This window comes from Colias croceus, chromosome 15 (genome assembly GCF_905220415.1).
Source record: "Colias croceus chromosome 15, ilColCroc2.1".
In the NCBI taxonomy this organism is placed as follows: Eukaryota; Metazoa; Arthropoda; class Insecta; order Lepidoptera; family Pieridae; genus Colias; species Colias croceus.
Window position 1 is genome coordinate 6,100,443 of NC_059551.1, and position 14,747 is coordinate 6,115,189.

The window sequence follows — 14,747 nt, forward strand, 5'->3', positions numbered from 1 at the left end:
GAAAAAAGAAATAGATTCATGATACATATTTTAAAATCATACATCCTTGAACATTTCCATCGACATCGACAAGGTTTTCTGGTATTTATAATCTAACGAAGTGAATGTACCAAGTGACGGAATAATAAAATTTAAGTGTGACGAAGGCGTTTTTATTCTACAACCCAACCAACAGTCGCGATAATATATTAAACAAATTAGGTGTCATTATGAATATCTTTAAAAGAAAAACGAAGGTTTTTTCAATATATTTTTTTTTTTATTTCGTGAAGACTAACTCTTCTGAAGACTGAAGATGTCAACTCTTTGGAAAATCTGTTTAATCAGGGGATTTTAATAAGATACTAGATATGTCACAGTCATCTGGAGGAATCTGCTATTTGATTGAAGACTAGAGCGATCATTGAATGACCACATTATTTGAATGACTAAAGAACAACTCGTCATCCAACAATATGCCGAACGTTCTATCCGCTCTGTTCAAAGGGTTATAATTATTACAATTCGCTAACTAGTTGGAAGTCATAGTGAATCGTGTTAAATCAACGTTCGGCCTAGTCATCCAAACAAATATCAGATTTAATCAGATGACGGCGACATCTTATAGGCACAAATAAAGGAAACGATGCTAAAAACCATAAATTTAAAGTTACAACATCATAAAAAAATAGATTTGATCGAAGCACTCATATTTAATCTTCAATTGTACTATATTTTTCCTGTTGCTATAATATGGTGGTACTGATCTACACACGCCACATGCTTTTTCCAAAGCCACAACAAATACATTATCCAATTTTGCGCCCTTATAAAACGGTCATCTAAAGTGTCAGTTGCCCAATTTCTTCATTGCCCGCGCCAACACATATATTATGACTGTTTAACTATACCGTTGAACATTGTAATAGACCATAGATACCGACACACCTACACTGTATTTGAACGTAAGGTATGACCCACATCAGTCATTGCTATGGCTCTGGCAGCTTCAGTCGCAGGAAAATCACTCATTTTGTAATGCGTTTAAAGATAAACAGTAGAAAGAAATAAAATCAGTTTAAAACAGGTTACAATATTTTTTATTTGAAGCTGCTATAGTCGATAAATAGGCACCAAACTCTTAAATGGGTATAATATTTTAATGTTAAAAAATCGAAACACAATTTTTTTTTCTCCTCATCATTTCAAAGATGTAAGGGATTTAAAAAGTTAACCACTAACTAACTACAAAATACATAACAAGTCGAAAAAAACACGATTTCTTGTCCGTTCCCCTAATTTTTTCGGTGTGTGTAGGTTGCATGCATATATTCCTACTAGGTATGTGGAGATGTACAGAGAACGCTAAATACATTTGCCTGATAAAGGCCGTTCATGATAGAGGCCGTTCTATAGAATTACGTCAAATAATGTACTCCATGTTTTATATCTCTGTAGGTGAGATGTTCTCCACCCTAGTCATCATCAGTCCTCCAGAATATAGTAGATTCCGTGTTGAATAAGATTAATTTTTAAATTGGTGTTTTCTTAACTGTTCCCCAATCTAGAACTTAAAATTACATGCTTAGTCATCTTAATGTCTCCAGAATGGGTCATGTAGTAGAGACCTTGCTTAATAAGTTTAATTTTGAAAGATGAGTCTTCCTACATTACATTCACAACATATTACATAGTATACAATATTTACTATTCATAAAATATGTTACTGCCTCTCAGAGAAAGCATAAATTAGGTAGAAACGACTACACATGACGATACAATACGATACATTTTACAATTCCATAATCTTTCGTCACTTTTTCTTCAACAACGATGTATATTATAGGGGGCGGTTAAAAAAACAAATTCAAATGTAGTGACAGAATCATCAAGGTCCTTGAACCACGTAATTGCCTTAATGACAATTATTGTAACTCTCATAGTCTAAGCTCATAGTAATTTCCTTAATAGAATTTGTTATAAAATTAATACAGAACTAGAATTCCAACATTACAGTAACGAATTTTTGGTTAGTAAAGACTGGTTAAAAATTAACGTTTCCCTTTGTATAAAAATAATATAAAGTGAAAAAACTAAAACCCAACTACGACAATAACCGGCGCTGGAAAAGTATAAAACAAGATTTCAGAATACTGAACTGAACAATGTAGTTGCAAGTAAATGGACACAGTAGACTCTACCAAGATGCCTTCAGCTTCGTTGTAAATTGACAATAATGTCATGCAATACTATTCTGAAGTATGCAATATTCCACTATGTAAAGATAAATTTTCATGTTTGGAAAGGCGTAGTCACACGTTACATAATAATATACCTATCTACCGTAGCACTTCAACAACGTGTGACTACGCCTTTCCAAACATGAAAATTTATCTTTACATAGTGGAATATTGCATACTTCAGAATAGTATTGTATGACATTATTGTCAATTTACAACGAAGGCATCTTGGTAGAGTCTACTGTGTCCATTTACTTGCAACTACATTAGCAACTTTGTTCAGTTCAGTATTCTGAAATCTTGTTTTATACTTTTTCAGCGCCGGTTATTGTCGTAGTTGGGTTTTAGTTTTTTCACTTTATATTATTCGTACTATTTTGGTGTTAAAGTGTATTTGGGGGCATAATATTAACAAAAGTTAAACTGATGAACTAATAAAGAAGCTATGGACGAAAAGATGTGAATTATATGCAATCAGCCTATGAATACAGGTAAAGTCACGAGCAAATACTAGTAATATATATGTTACCGGAAATGTATGTTATCCGTCATTGTATACAATTCCTAGGAAATGTATGTAATTCCTAAAATTCCTAAAATCGGAAATGTGTGAAATAAATTATTTTATACACATTGCCTATGAAATCTATACATTTCCTAAATAGCAATCGGAAATGTATAATGAAATAATATTGGAAGGTACGTGGGTCGATGGGGGGAGAATCTCATCAGAATTTTTGGTTTGGATAAGGGGGTGGGTTAGGTTAGAATCGTGTTTTTTAAAACTACGTAGAAATAGGAGCCCCACGAATCGGCTCACGACCTCTTTTTGTAGAATTTTGGAAAAAGACGAATTTCGGCATATTACAAAATGCCGGCCGTTTGTAATACGGCAGATTATACAATCCGACTGGGACGTGTACAAGGGGACAGCGGGACGAGGGGACTGATTACTAACCAAATGAAAATTTGATTTGATTGAATATAAGTTGATTTAAGAAATGTTAATGAGTAAGATATTATGAACATATTATTATTCTTTTACGGTAAGACTGTTACCCGATACAGTGTTTTATTAAAGAAATCATTTATTTTATACATTTCCTAATACGATATTAGAATTGTATACAATTCCTAGGAAGATTATATACATTTCCTAGGATATCTATGCATTAAATAGTTTATTAAACAATATTTTATACATTTCCTAAATGGTATCAGAATTGTACACATTTCCTAGGATTTGTATACAATTCCTTGATTTCATACATTTCCGGTAACATATATATATTCAAAATGTACAAGGAAAGCGCTTTCAAATGATACCAAACACGGGATATTTATCTTAACTTAATTTTTTTACTTTATATGTTTTGTCCGATAGAGGACGCCACATTAGATTTTGTGAAACCCCATATAGCCTATAACCAGCGGACAATTAAGACGCTTCTAATGATATGTCATTTGTCAAATTCTGATAAGTAGTTTAGACGTTACGAGGGAACAGATGAACATACATACATACATACATACATACATACATACATACATAGCCTGTCAACATAACCCTCCTTTTGCTTTGCCGTAGTCGGGTAAAAAGATATCGAATACTCTCAGTCACATGAAATGGATATCAAAAGGCATTAGAATAGCATGTGCAAGGAAAAGACAACTAAGATTTATTCATTATAAATCAAAGTCTTTTCAAAAAAAGATAAAATTTCAAAAATACAATAAGATACTCCGATCTTGTATAGCCTGCTCAAAAAGAATAATAAATAATAGATTAATATTAAATTCCAAAAACAAAACAAAAGCTACATGGGACTTGATAAAGAACAGAGGGACGCATAATATGTCTGATAGCAACTGTATTGACCTAATCTCACACAATGACGTTGATATAACAGATCCAGAAATTGCTATTACCTTAGACACAATATACAGATACATACAGTAAGGAAACTTCATACAAAACGTCCGAAATGGCTCACGCACACAAGCAAGCGTGTTTACGAGTATCCTAAGGGTATTGGGGGGATCGATAGTAGCGGGTGACCCATCCACAGATTTTGAATGACAAAGATACGTAGTATAGAAAAAAGTTTAAAGTGATGTCAATTCACATTAAATAAATATCGATTGTTTCAGTTTGTAGCCCTTTCAATAAATATATTTGTAAATACCGTATCTGACTACAAGTTAAAAAGAGATTATTTTTTAATTTCTATAGATATAGCAGCATGAGTTTTAAATTATGTTGACATATTTTCTACCAAAATGATAGCTACAAATAGTACCTATTAGGAGTCCAGTCTGTATAAAATTTTTTACGCAATCTAGAAGAGCACAAAAATCTAAAAAAATGGAAACCTTAAAAAAATCTTGTTTAAATTTATGTGCATAATTACGTAAATATTAGGGAAGAAAAAGATAGATATTATAATTATTGTATTTTTATCGATACGTGACGTCACCACTTTGTCAAGCACTAAGCCTGTCAAACTATTTTCTTTTTCATCCTAAAACCAAAATAATAATAGTTCAGGATACATCGCCCATTTTTGCAAGTGACTACTATCAAGCTAATTTTCCGTTTGTAGCTTTATTTTGATGAGACGCCCAATAATTTCGTGTACGAAAGTCTCGATTGTGGTAGCTAACAGAGATAACAAGGATAAAAAATTTTGATTTGATGGATCTCAAATATTTGTATCCTGAACTATAATTTTAATTAATTTTTGCATATTTTGTGTTTTTTAATTTAATTTAATTTATCCTTTTAAGGGCCGATTTTTCAATGCCCAGATAAACAGTCTAATAACTACCCCTCGAATAGATTTATTCAATTGCTTATCTAACTCATAACGGCTCGCCTATTTTTCAATCGTGATTTATTTGATGAATAACTATCTGACCAAATATTTCCATATTGGCAGCTCTGCTCTTGGAGTGGCGAAACAAACATATTAAATTAGTCAGGTTAGAGCGGGATAGAGTCAACTTGCAATATGTCAACAACCGTCATTATGACTCACGTCAGGAGTGCATTTTAAGTTTATCTTGTGTTCTATGATTGTTGATTATTGTTTTGATTCGAGTAAAGAGTTTTGATTAAATTTGTGTTAAAATTTATATATTTTACGATGGAAATGACATAAAGGCAGCGTCCGGCAAATTTTCAATGGCATGATCATCAGTAGGTACTATCAAAAACATCAATTTCAATATGATTTTAATTGATAATTATTTTATAGAAAGAGGCTTTATTGTAAAAATTCTACGCTCTATGTTATTACATACGAAAATATCCCAAATTTGACGCGTCAGTTGTCAACTCAAACGTCTAATCGTCGAATAGCACGCTATCTGGCCGTTGGAGCAGCAGATAGATTTATTCCTCAAATAACGTAGTTATTCGATAGATAAGTCCTATTCGTCTATTGAAAAATTGAATATTTTGTTAACTGAAGAATAAAGTCTATCTAGCTGTTTATCTGGGCATTGAAAAATCGGCCCTTAAAATAATTTTGTAGGTCTACATACAAGTATTGTTAATTCTTGTTTATAATAATTATTGAATATATACTAGGTTTCCGCCCGCGGCTTCGCCTGCGCAGTCAAAGAAAAACCCGCATAGTTCCCGTTCCCGTGGGATTTCCGGGGTTGCGTCATTTTCCCGGGATAAAAAGTAGCCTATGTCCTTTCTCGGGTATAAAAATATCTCCATACCAAATTTCATTAAAATTGATTCAGTAGTTTAGGCGTGATTGAGTAACAGACAGACAGGGTTACTTTCGCATTTATAATATTAGTATGGATTTATCATACAAATATCAAGCATTATAAATAATTAAGGTACATTAAATAGCCTTCGGCGTCCATAAAAAAACAAGATTTCGAAATATAGCCCTGAAAAAAAAACGTATTTACTTTTACAAGGTATATTTATTCGGATTGTTTCTTCTTGTAAATTCATATTTAGGCTACACCATTTTTGTATTTTAACGGGTTTTAATATCAAAATTACCACAAAATCATCTGTGAAAAAAAAGCAAACAGAAATATACAGGCCGAATTGATAACCTCCTCCTTTATTTTTGAAGTCGGTTAAATATCAAAAAGGTAACAGCCCTATAGCTATAATAGTGCTTATGTCATAATTTCATCGCAGGGCCGGGGCTTAGTTTCCTAACTGTATGTACGTATATACAGGGTGGAAGGTTAAGATGGGGCATGAAGGGCAGGTACCTTAACCGTTGTAGCTTCATGAAAACGTTCTTTGGAGACTATCCTTAAATTCTTGAGAAATTTTAATCTGCATTCACAGATTTTTGAAAAAATGTACGGTCAGCAAGGAAATCGGCAGTTTTCAAAAAAAAATTTTTTGATGCCAATCGATCCAGTTTCTCATGGGGATCAAAACACTCTAAAAGACCAACTGAGGTATGAGTACTAGAAAAGTCAGAAATCGCGAAAAACTACTTTCATTCATGAACAAGTAAAAAGACAAAGGCACAGCAGCATAACATGCCAGCGACGCAAAGGTAAGGTAAGGTCCAATCAAGTGGTATTGGTACAGATTTACGAAGGCACCCTGAACTCCGAAATCTACAACAACACCATTTTGAAAAATCTTGAGGATGTATTAGACGATTTACCACTGCAGAATTTCGAAAAATTTATTTTCAACAAGATGGTGCTTCACCTCACAACAGTCGTCAAACGCGCTCATACCTAAATGAACAATTTGGGGCACAATGGATTGGCACACATGGTCCCATCCGGCCACTCTGGCCGCCCCGTAGCCCCAACTTGACACCTCTAGATTTTTTCATCTGGGGTTATGTAAAGAATGAAATTTATAAAAGATCATACAACAATGCTCAAGAACTAAAAGATTCACTTTCTGCAATACTTTATGGAATTCACCCAAATAAGTTGTCGGCTGCGACGCGCTCAGTAGTAAAACGAACAAACCTATGTTTACGTCAAAACGGTGACCACTTTGAGCATCTCATATCATAAGTTTTATGTAAATTATTTCAGAAATTCTGGAATTATCACCACTTTAAATGTTGTTTTTTGTTATTATTTACCCGACTGCCAAATAAGGAGGGTAATGTTTTTCGAGTGTATGTAAGTATGTATGTATGTCTTTTCCTTTGTGACCACCTGTAGCCTAAACGGCTTGATGGATTTTGATGTATGAGGTATCGTTAGATTTGTCTTGATTACGGGAGTGTCATAGGATACATTTTATCCTAAAAGTCCCACGGGATAAAGACATAATAATATTTTTTCTAAATTTCCCTTTAAAAAAATATGTATGCGGTATCATTAGATTCATTTCAATCACGGGAGTAATTAATATAGGATTTTTACTCTTTTTTTAGTGTGCAGTCGGGTATTTTGTTTTTTTAATAATTTGTTATTTCTTATTTTCTTTGACAACCGTTTAATTAAATTAATGTTTCTTCTTATTATCAGTATGTGTTTTAATAATCAACAGAAACAAAAAATATTGAAGCCTGAAAATCTCTTTGGAGTTTTCTATTAGCGCATCTTTGTTGAATCACTTATTTTCTTAGTGAATGTGTGGAAATAGTTTTTCGCGATTTCTAACTTTTCTAGTACTCATACCTCAGTTGGTCTTTTAGAGTGTTTTGATCCCCATGAGAAACTGGATCGATTGGCATCAAAAAAATTTTTTTTAAAAACTGCCGATATCCTTGCTGACCGTACATTTTTTCAAAAATCTGTGAATGCAGATTAAAATTTCTCAAGAATTTAAGGATAGTCTCCTAAGAACGTTTTCATGTATCTACAACGGTTAAGGTACCTGCCCTTCATGCCCCATCCTAACCTTCCACCCTGTATATCTGTCAACTGTGCCTTAGATTACAAAATAAAAGACAGATGGAGCGTTGCCGAACTAAACCGAATGATTTATCGTCATTTTCAATAAAGCTATGTGTGCTGTCATTTCGCCGCTGCACTGTGTTTTTCGAGTGTAATGTGTATGTATAATATTTCTTTGGCGCGCACTGCAGGCACTGTTATGGTGGCCATACACCATACTTCCTATCGTCCATTCAGTATGACGCTACCGATTGGATCAGTTAGAACTGACCATGTGTGGGAGTGGATTGGCATTATTTGGCATGATAGTTATACTTGACGGAACAATCGAATTTCGATTCTTTTGGCTTGATCATGGCGATTGGATCATGTCGATTGGACCGTGTGTGGCGGTATGCGATCTTCACTTCAGTCTGGTCAAGATTTTTCGTCTAAGCTGAAGCATAGGTTCTTCGCTTGCTTGGTCGATAAATATGAAAGTATATGGATGTTTAGATGTCAACGCGGTTACGGATTTGGATATGATTTTTTTGGGAGATAGATGAAGTATGTACCAGATTACTTAACACATTGGGTACTTCTCATTAAATAGGTGTATATATATTTATAACAACAATCTTCCCGGCTTATAATCCTTTTTTTGTTTCATTTTTACGAATAAAACGCCCAAAACGGCTAAAACATCGTCGTCTGTCACCGGTGACGCCATGGCTTCAACTGAACGTTGCTGCCGATTGGACAATTCAAACGTTGTGTGTGTGGTCTCTATGGACTAACTGCAGATTGGATCAAGCTGCAGCGTCATGCCGATTGGACGATAGAAAGTATGGTGTATGGCCAGCATTACAAATATTTACTTTTTGCCAATTTTTTTTCTCTTACGTCATCCCGAATAGTGCTTTATGTAACCTGTGATCCTAAACCCTGTGCCGATCACTCCAACTCGTAGGAAAATGTCATTTTATACCCTACCAAGTTTTCAAAATTAATTTTTCGCACTACTTCAACTGATCGTCCTGAAAAAAAAAATGTACTACTCCAGTTTGGCAAGTAGCTTTAAAAGTTAGCGCATTTAATAAGAATTCTAAGGCGGTATAACACTTACTTCATTATATCTTAGATCGGCCATAAAAAAATTTTTTGTTAAACAAAGTCTGTTTTTAACAATTTCTTTGAAATTACAAAAAACGATTGTAGTTTACCCAAAGCGTTCCTAATGACCACAGCGTGGTTTAAATAAGATGGAGAGAGACATTCCATGTGTGAGAGAGACAGATAGACTACTTATGACATACAAACGCAAATAAGTGAACTAGAGTAAAATAAAGACAGTTTCTTTTTTATGATTAAATTTATTACTTTTTTTTTTACAAAATATGTTCAAATTTCCGTTCTTCAACTGCAATAAAAGCTCGACATCTCTTTTTATAATCTAAGGCTATGACATTTAATAATTTCTTTACTAATGTGACATATAATAATTCAAGTAAAATAACTAATTCCATTAATCAATCAAATAATTACAAATATAAAATAAATTCAATAAATAGCAGCATATTTCTCTCCCCCATGCACAGAGCAAGAGATTATTAAAATCATAAATTCTCTTATGTATTATTATATATATTATATTATGTATTATTGTCGGTTATGACTCAATAGATACAAGCAATACTTAAAGAATGTAAACACAGCTTATGTATTGGCTAATTTAATTAATAACTCATTCTCGCAAGGCGTCTTCCCTGAAAACCTGAAAGTATCTATTGTTAAGCCATTCTACAAAAAAGGTAGCAAAACTGATTTAAAAAATTACCACCCAATTACACTTATATCCATTTTTTCAAAAATTCTGGAAAAAGCTATGATTGCCAGACTCATAAAATTTTTAAACAAATATAGTATAATTAAAAATACCAAGCTAGAGTTCACTACATACAAGTCCCCCTATTTACCTAATAGTCTCGGTGTGCCACAGGGCAGCATATTGGGGCCTTTATTATTTTTAATTTACATAAATGACCCACCTGACATTATGGACCAAAAGTGTATATTGTTTGCAGATGACATTTCAATAATTTATTCTGACGATCACAAAGAGATAAATTATAACATGACGATCTATAATATAAAAATGAATCCCAAAATGTGTTGGTAAGCGCATAACTTTAGAACAGCTGAACCGATTTCTTTAATTCTTTTTTTATTATATTCCTTGAAGTACGAGGATGGTTCTTATGTAGATAAAACGTGAATATGTACCACGGGCGAAGCCACGGCGGACCGCTAGTTAATAATAATTTAGAATTAGTATTGATAAGGTTTAATGATAATAATCTATCTGCTAATAGGACTAAAACAAAATTTATTCAATTTTCAAATTATAAAGCTCGACATACACCTCTTAATGTGACGGACAAGTTCCATACCATCGAACAAACACATTACATAAAGTTCCTAGGGTTAAATGTAGATCAAAATTGCAACTGGAAAGCACATTGTGACATGATTACTGGAAAAATAAATAAGTTCGTCTATGCATTAAGAAGACTACAAAAAACAGTGTCCTTCAATGCTGCGCTTACCGCATATTACGGATACGTTACATCTGTGATACGGTATGGAATTATATTCTGGGGCAACTCGACAGACGTGACAAATGTATTTCCGTCCAATCCTCACTTATAAGTAGTGTAGTTTTCGCGCATTGCGCTCCCAGCTCCATACACAAGCTCCAGACGATTCAGTCGCGGTTCATGAGAACAGCGACTGGAGCGCCCTGGTTCGTGCGTAACGTGGACCTACATAGGGACTTAGAACTCCCCACCATAGCCCAATGGATGAAGCAAGCGTCTAAGCGCTACTTCGACAAGGCTAAAAACCACCCCAGCCCATTGGTGACAAAGGCCATCGCATACGTCGCGAAACCCGATCCCACTCATCGTCGTAGGCGGCCGAGACATGTCTTGGACGACTCCGACGATGATATTACCAAAGCTAACGCACGGCTAGACTCGGCGATTGAAGCCCAACGTCGAACAAACCGCGACACCGCACACACCACAGCAGAAAGCGTACACCGTCTTCGCCGGCGAAGACGAGGTCCCTTGTTCCGCGTTCCCGCGCCCACCCGGGTGAGCGCCCGTCCGATTAGGGCCCTTCTGGCCTCCTCCACTCAAGCGACAGCCCAAGCCGAGGTTCGAGATCCCCGTCAAGGGGGGACGCCCTTGTGCATGTCGCTACCAGGGTGAACCTTCAGTTCACCCCCGCGTCCGCGTTAAAATGTAGAAGCCCTTCTGGCTAACATTGAGAAACACCTTACAAAAAAAAAGACAAATGTATTCTTGGCACAGAAGAGGTGTATAAGGGCTATGTGCAATATTGGTCCCTTAGGATCTTGTCGACCATTATTCAAAAAGCACCATCTTTTAATACTCACGGGATCATACATTTTGGAAATTTGTATATTTGTCAAAAAACATGGTGAACTTTTAAAAAACATGAAAGACCACTCTAGACTGGGACTAAGAGATCCCACACGTCTAATGATGCCTAACTGCCGTTCAGCACTCTACCAAAAGAATGCAAGTGTAATGTGTGTAAAGATTTTTAACCATATACCAAAACATTTAAGGGAACTACCAAAAAATTAAAAGCGTGGCTTATTAATCACTGTTTCCATTCCTTAAACGAATTTTTTATATTATAATGCGTCTGTGTAATGGCCATTTCGCAGTTCGTTGCGAAACAATACTGACAAGGACGCAACTATTTCATCTATCTATGTGCTAGAGTGAGACATATCATATGCGAAAACCTGCCATACTACTGACAGATTTTTCGTTTTTTCGCTGCCGCACGCGAATGCGTCGGTGTACTAAAGGCGTAATTACCGAAACGATAAATGTACCTAACTTGACAAAAATTGACGTAAGGAATCAATTATAATGTAATAATCAAATTGTCATATTGTTATATTATAATTTATAATGTGTATTAAATAAATGTAAAATGAACTAATGTAAATAATATATTGTTTAAATAATAAATTACGTGAATTATTTTAAATTATAAAATTAAAATATTTGTATGCCAATTGCTGGCGAATTGTGCGGACGTGAAATCTTATAAAATGAATCCCAAAATGTGTTGGTAAGCGCATAATTACTTTAGAACAGCTGAACCGATTTCTTTAATTCTTTTTTTATTATATTCCTTGAAGTACGAGGATGTAGAGAAAACGTGAATATGTACCACGGGCGAAGCCGGAGCGGACCGCTAGTTTATTATAACTTTGTAACAACCACAATTCATACAAATAAATTTTCATTTCATTTCTAATAAAAACAAATTAAAACCAATAACTATAGTAGAGCCATTTTAATAGGCAACATTTGACAGTTCAACAAAATTCAACAACGTAACCTAGTAACGACGACATAGAATAACATGATATTTCGTTTTGTTAGAACTGCACATTTGCTTAACTTTTTTCAATTACAATTACATATTTATAATAATAATGACCGATACAAGTAATTTTAAGATTTCATTTTACTGATAAACCATCCTAAACATAATAAACAATTTCTGAATTGTAGAACTGACGTCGCTACAATTTTGTGTCAATAAACCTTTTTTCTTTTTAAATACTAGAGACGATACTCTAAAAATCGAAATCTGACATCTAGAATCGAATGCATTGATTACTTGTGAATAAAAATCATCATAAATTAATAAATTCGATTGACAAATGTTTCAAATCCGTATCGATTAATACACTTCAATCGATGTTTTTAAGCACGTTACCTCTCTTCGAAGATAAAATTGATAGACGTCAAATGTTGCCTATTAAATTGGCTCGACTATAGGTGTTTGATAACCAGAAATTTTTAAAATGAACCCGCTGTTGCTCAGTGCAAGTGCGACATCACCGTAAAAGTTGTCTTTTAAATGTCTAGGTCTGAGTGCCATTTTATCATTTTTTATGGTTTCTTTTGCTACTATGAATTTTGGGGTTATTTCGTCCAAATTGTGGCAGTCTCAATGTCATAACTCCGAAAATACGAAAAATCGCATAACATACATGGGGGTAATTCGGATAGCCCTCTAGGTCCTCTACCTCCCAGCTTCCGTTCATCACTACTTTTTGGGACACCCTGTATTTGGAAACAGCCTTTTGTCTACGCATAAATTTATAAACAATACCAAAATGGGACACATTGTACTTTTTAAAATTTTATCTCTTTCACCGTTATTTTATGTACCTATACCAGGCAATTTATTAGAACTTAAATTATGAATTATTTATTCAATATCCTTGGATGACGCTTTTTGTAACCTTAGTGACACTAAACTATCTTTGTAAGTAGATCTATCAAGTAATTTATAATCACAATTGTGTTTACTATTTGGGATATATTTTGTACTCGAGATTTCGAGACCGAGAATACCAATACTAGCTGTGGCTGAGAGAGGAGTGCCCTGAAAAATAGGGGTTACATCGAAGGGAAGCTTTTTAGCGGTAAACGCGCAAACCTGTGTCTTCTTCGGGTTGAATTCGACTAAGTTTAGTCGACCCCAATTAGAAACTTCGTCTAAAGAAGCCTCAATTTCAGACACGAGATAGTTCCGGTACTCAATGACGCGATCCTGAGAGACATTGCTACGGCCGGTGTAAACTGCATCACCAGTGCTGTCGTCTGCATAGCAATGGATGATGCTGTTGAGCAGCATATCATTGATTTGCAGAAGGAACAGAGTGGGAGACAGAACGCTACCTTGTGGGGACACCAGCATTCACAGGCTTAGGGTCGGAGCAGGAACCATCGATAACGACACTTAACGCTCTGCTACGCTCTACGCTCTGTGAGAAAACTGGCTACCTACTGGCAAAGACTCTCAGGAAGCCCATAGCATGGAAGTTTTGCTAGGAGCGCTTTGTGCCAAACCCGATCAAAAGCTTTCGCTATGTCCAAACTAACAGCCAAGCCTTCATCTTTGCTCTCAATCGCTGCAGCCCATCTGTGAGTTAAATATACAAGAAGATCACCAGCTGAGCGGCCGCGACGTTATAATTTTTACAAAAAGGCCGACTATAAAGTCGGCCTGATCTATTCATTATATTTACATTAATCCAAAATGGATGGAAATTATTCAACTGCTGCTTCGCGGTCAAAGTTCAAGTGATCGGCACGACATTACCACACGTGTTTTCAAGCAAAAAATCCTATCACAAATGACAATGCATTACAATAAAGCAACACATCTTTGGGATTTTTCAATGATAGATGTATTCAATCGAATGCCAATAATAATCAGTCTTGCCGCATGCACACATTTTAATTTGGTTAGTCGAAAGAATCCGGCCAGATAAAATAGATGTTATTGTAGTTAGACCGACATGAGTGCTCAGGTGTTAAAAGCCCGACAGCATCGCTGAGTCTGACCCGATTGCCATGTAACTAGTGTATGTTTTTTAGTAATATACTAGCTTACCGCCCGCGGCTTCACCCGCTTTGTCTACAACCTAATAAATTATATACTTAAACCTTCCCCTTGAATTACTCTATCTATTAAAAAAACCGCATCAAAATCCGTTGCGTAGTTTTAAAGATTTAAGCATACAAAGGGACATAGGGACAGAGAAAGCGACTTTGTTTTATA

General features: G+C 35.0%; 1 protein-coding gene across 3 annotated transcripts in view; it reads right to left on the reverse strand.

Annotated features, from left to right (window-relative positions):
• The window catches only part of LOC123697972 (protein split ends), a 112,247-nt gene that overhangs the window by 45,807 nt on the left and 51,693 nt on the right, over positions 1 to 14,747 (reverse strand). The gene's annotated exons all lie outside the window — the stretch shown is intronic.